This window comes from Apostichopus japonicus, chromosome 17, assembly GCF_037975245.1.
Source record: "Apostichopus japonicus isolate 1M-3 chromosome 17, ASM3797524v1, whole genome shotgun sequence".
Classification (NCBI taxonomy): Eukaryota; Metazoa; Echinodermata; class Holothuroidea; order Aspidochirotida; family Stichopodidae; genus Apostichopus; species Apostichopus japonicus.
The window spans coordinates 22,363,525-22,369,216 of NC_092577.1; the positions used below are offsets into that span (position 1 = coordinate 22,363,525).

The 5,692-nt window shown below is 38.5% G+C and overlaps 1 long non-coding RNA gene across 1 annotated transcript; it reads right to left on the minus strand.

The window, feature by feature from the left end:
* Nucleotides 1–1,186: 1,186 nt before the first annotated feature.
* Nucleotides 1,187–5,080, minus strand: LOC139984622 (uncharacterized). Its single transcript, XR_011799124.1, has 3 exons — nt 3,975–5,080; nt 3,056–3,292; nt 1,187–2,373 (listed from the first exon to the last, which is right to left on the minus strand). It is a non-coding gene; the product is annotated as an uncharacterized lncRNA (long non-coding RNA).
* Between the last annotated feature and the right edge of the window lie 612 nt (nt 5,081–5,692).

The window sequence follows — 5,692 nt, forward strand, 5'->3', positions numbered from 1 at the left end:
TACAAGAAATTCAGAGGTGACCTATTATTAATTTCCTAGCAGTTGTAGGCCCAGTGGCAAATTAGTGAAGTTACCACAAATCAGGGAAAGGGTGGGGGGAGGGAGAGGGTGGCACCTCACACCAGCTTTTTGTCATTTCCGCTTGAGCTAATTTCATAACCAGATTTTCTCAATCTAGGGAATGGATTCAGAAGTGGGAAAGAGTTGGAAACGAGGCAATATCGGCCTGTTTTATTTTCCTTTGCAGCAGAGGCAAGACTTCTAAGAAGAGGCTACCCCTTCCTTACTAGTGATGTTACTTGTAAGGAGCTTCAACGGTAGATTGCCCTTCAGAGGTGCCCCTTTTCTATTTTGACATGTTAGTACAGTATGCCCCAATAATTGAGGTTGGTATGAAGTCATTGGATTGGCTCTTTATTATTTGAACTGGTTTGTATTGTTTACAGGTGTCATTGTGGCCAATGTGCTGTGATGCCTACAGCAAGGGAGTGTAGATGCTGCAGCGAAATAGATAAGGACTGTGATGGATGAAGGTGCTGCATGCATCACCTTACACCCAGGTTTTGAAGCTATGTGCCTGAACCCATTGTTTCTTCAGACAGCCTACTACATGTACCGTCAACAGTATGGTGGACGTGCACAGGAAAACAGGATCCAAGAGTAAGTATAGAATGTACATTATTTTTGTTGTATACCTTTATTCATTGCTCTGACCTGCTGTTGAAAGATGTAACAATACAGAGGGTGTATTCATAGTTTAGTTTTGTTTCGTTGTGAAAGGAATAACATTAAAATTTAGATTTGATCAAGAAAATTTGTGCACCATGTTCAAAACCTGCTTCTGATTAGGTCATTTTGACCAAAAACTGGTGTAATGCCCTTGAGGTTAACCCTTATCATGCTGACTGACATAGTAGTCATTAACACTGAGCCATGGAACCAAATGCCACAAAAAAATGTCCACCATGCTTGTGCACGATCCATTTACAAATTTTACTCCCCGAGATACAATGATCAGTTTGTATAAATGGCATAGCTAGGCTTACTTTAGGGAAGGCAGATTTAGGGGCCAAGCAAATTCTGCAAATCATATAGAAATTTATTTTAAAATTGACGTCCCCAGATGGCTACCAAGCTTTTGTGTGTCTTCATCTTTTCATATGATTATTTTACAGGAAATACATACAGACAACTTGCACGGATGAGCTAGCAGTTTTTAGGGAAGGAGATTTGTGTTGTTCTCCCATCTATGCAGTAAGGAGGATTAGAGAAGCTTTACCATCTGAACAGTATGAAGGATTTAAATTATCAAGACTGAGAATGTGGACTGTTTATGCCAAGTGATAGTATCATTTCTGCAAAGTTTTATAGAAACAGGGTTCAGTCCTGTCTGTTTTGTGGCTGAATGGTGAACATTTTGGAATTCCAGCTTACATTTTTCTGGTTCATGGTATTAACTACAATCTTGGATGAAATTTTACATTTTCAAGTTTGGGAAGTACATAACAGTAATAAATAATAAAAAATCAAGTTAATTTTTTGTATGTATTCTCTCTTGTAAGCAAAGTTGTCACTTCTAGTAGCCTGCCAACAAAATCTGGATGATTGAAATCTCAAATATACTAGGTTAAAATAGAAGAATAGTTTGAATTAAGTACCCTAAACCACTATGTCAATGGGCTCTGGAGAGCTTAGGCTTTCATTTTAATAAAATTGTAATGAGAATCAATCTGAAATTGTTCATTAATCCATGGAATATCAAGGTTACTTGATCATAAATGAGATAAAAAAAATCCCATTTTATCCCATGCGGGGAACAAACAGCAAATTTCTGTCAATTCTTTTCGAGAAAAACAAAAAATTTGCATGTTTGAAACACCAAAGTTGCATACAAATAGTAAGTCAGCATGAAATTTACATTTATGAAGTCTAAGCTCTCTAGAAAGGAATACTTGTCATTGGAACTTTTTTTTAAATATGTTATCATTACTAGTAGTTAGTTACAATGGAAACCAGATGTAAGTAAAACTTGAATGTAAAACTTTAGCAACTTCCCTAAAGTCTGGTAGCAACCTGTTAATTAACACTGCTCTGCAGCTGTGCCATACACCATGTGAACAGACGATTCACAGAGTCGATTGCTCCCCACTACAATGAAACAAAATTAGAACTTGGGAGGCCATCAACTACAGTACTTCAGCAAAGCTTTTGAAATCTGCTTCGGTGTTGTTTTATGGCATCCTCATTGTTCGGATGAATATAGGAGCTTGCAAGGGGTGGGGGCTCTGTTCTGACAGGAACAGGACACTCCTCTCCCAGAGTTCCACTTCTGCAGAAGTTGTTGCAAGCAGTCAAGAAGTTCCCATACATAATCTGTAGAATAGTAAAGATATGAAGAATAATAATAGTTCATAAAAACATACCATTTAGATAGAGGCATTCCAATCACTCCATTTCGGTCAATAGGCATGGCACAGTTGTCGGTCAAGTCTTTGGATGCCCAACTAAGGCGACAGCTGAGTACACCTCAATTGGTGTGGATACATGGGTCAGGTTTTACCTGACAACTTGTGCCTGAACAATTCCAATATATTTTTTACTGATTACAACAAAACCCTACACCTGTTTGTGCACCTAATATTATGGATTATGTAATCTTCAGCAGGATGTGTGGTCATTGTCTCAGTAGCTTAACCACTGTTTATGTAGTAAAGTAAACATGTGGACAGAGTAACATCCTGTCCCATCCCCTTGTAATCCATGGTAAAAGAGTATAAGATGCAACTTTCACCATTTGTATTCCATAGCAGATATCCAGCCAAGTGAAGATATACTATACTCTGTAAAATCCAACTACTTCCTTGTGCCTTTATTTCTTGTTCACATACAGCTGTGACAACTCTACCAGATACAGTATGTATATGCTAATTGAAGTAAAGACTGATGGCCTCACCACACATTCCAGACTGCCCCACAGTGTTGGTGTCAAAATTAATAATGATCCTCTGTCCAGAAACTTATTCCAGACTAATCTACTATAAATCTTGAAAATGACCTTGAAGGGTCATCTTTGTCATGTTCAGATGAGTTAACTGATGGAGTGTAGTGCGGGACTACCTGGCGGTTTTTCGGTGTATCCTGATGTGGATGCCACAGCAGCAGACGGACCATCATCGCCACTGTGAGATGGCCCTGGTTTCTTTGATGGTGTTCTTGTCTCTGTTGGTCCAGTCAGCAACTTCAATGGTGGTAGGGGGACCAGTGAACTGGACTTCTACATGTGTTACATTCACTGAAAATTAGAATAAACGCTTATTATACCACACACATACAGTAGGCTGCTCATGGACGGGTCAGCTGCCTAGATGGTTCACTTATCTTTTCTGAAGGAGAGCATATCCTCCTGCTTTATGTGGCTGCAAAAATATGGGCCACTCACACCATGAGCATTGCAAATGACTTCAGCTTGGTTTCATATAGTATAACTACAATGTAATCTCCCTTCTCTCAGTAACTATAGCTGTAGCCTTTATATTTTCCTGTGAAGCCATCAGGTATAGCCTCCTCAACCACTCTCGTCAGGCAGGCGGATATGATGGAGAAAATACAATGTATATTATCCCCTAGTCAGCCTGCCCGATGTGCAGTTTTAATTGCTATTTTGCTTTCAACGAGTACTGTTTCTAAAAATGTTGGGCCCTGTACTCACTTCTGCTATAGAATACTCTATAGATGTATGAAAGTTTTCCATTCTTCCTTGTATTACCCTAGCTTACACTTCTCTACCACATTTTCTCCCCCAACCCCCCTGCCTCCTTTTTGTCTGGTAGCTTGCCCCCCCCTCCCCCCCATATACATGCCTCAATGTTTTACTGGTGGAGATTCCTTGTATCCCGTTCAAAACTCCCCTCCCCTCCCCCATTTCCCAACTGTTTTTCGGTAATATCAAGCACATGTCTATAAGATCATGCTACCTTTAGATGGAGATGTACATTCTGCAGAATCCTGCCTTTATTTTCACTGCAGTTGGTTGGGGAACAGCTTCTAGATTAATCTAAGTATTGAAAATTGGGAAAGAAAATAACAAGGAAGTTATGAAAGTTCATTTAAGAAAGCAGTTTGATATGTTTGAAAGTACCTGTCACAAGCGTTTTCTCTTGCAACAAAAATTGCAGCCCTACCAACAAAAATGGCAAAATATAAGGATGTCATTTACTGTGAAACATATGAGCTATGACTCTTGAGTATATAGATAGGTGGGAGCACATTATAATATTGGGCAAAATGACATGTAAACATCTTATGCTTGTTATTCTGGATTTTTCATGATGTACCACAAATGAAAGTTAATATAGCCCTAGCCTACGCCTAACTTTATCGTCGCCGTACCTAATTTAGGGCCTAACTAACTGAACGAAATTATAAGAATTAGGCTACTGTAAGATAGTAATAATACCAAGTTAGTCATTGTTGTAGTAGGACTAGGCCAGAAAATACACTTACTCTTTTCCGATCCAGCTTCGCAACTACTGGTCTACTTGTTTCTATATCTCCTCGAGATTTGAAGATAGAGAAGGAACGGCATTGTCTTGTAGACGGCGAGCTGTTAGTGTTCCAAGTCCAAGTTGCGCGGATAGGCGATAGGAATCGAAACTTTAACTGGTGAAGGGCGCACTGCACACATAAGATTCGCTCGAAGGTCCAAGCCAATCTTTACTTATAGGCAGCTAGGCTGGCTGAGTGCACTGGTACTAAGCTATCGCTGTATACAGTGTTGACGAACACGAAACTTTCTTGTACTGCTGTGCACCCATTCTCATGTGATATTTTGTTTACTGTTCGTGACGTTTTGTTTACGGCTTTGATCTCGGTTACCATATTAGGCATACTTAGTTTTGGTAACATTGGCGGTTCCCCCCGTGACGTCATTATCTTTCGGAATTAGCTTGGTTATTAACTTAATTAAAACAGCAAAGAAACAATTGTGGAACTCCAAATTTGGAATATAGGGTTTTGATATGTAGCTTTTCAATTTGTGTAAGTCTGAAGGAAATCTGTTACGTGTCACTTGACCTTTAAGGATATTCATGAGCAGCATACTGTCTTACTGAAATACTAATTTGGAAAACTCATTTACACCACTTTTTGAGGTGTTGTGTCCCCTTTAAGCAGGATCCTTCACTTGATTAGTATCATGTAGTTATTATTATCATGTGAACCTCATTATTGATGATCATCAAATGGAAACATTGTTTATCATGTTTCAACAAATGAGTTGACATAGAAGAACACACTTTACATGTTACACACTTCTGTAATTAGCATCGAACAATTTGTTTTCTGAATATTGATAAGCAATTCTTGAAAATATCTCAAATTGATTTGCATTTCATTAATGCAAGTTTACAATACCATCTCTGAAAAAATGATTGGCAAGATACTTATTTTGACTCATTATTTGTAGCTAATTGCTATGCTAATGTGAACAAATTGCCCCCCCCCAGTCATTAAAGGTATAAAGACAAATAGGAGCAACCTATGCTACAAAGATAACAAATCTGAAGAAAATCATGAAATATAAGGGATTACAAAGGTTTATCTAACATGTTCTTGTTTGCGTGTCACATTTTTTGAATACAAATTAAAAAAAATGTGAAACTTTGATCGCTCATATCTTGAAAACTACACATGC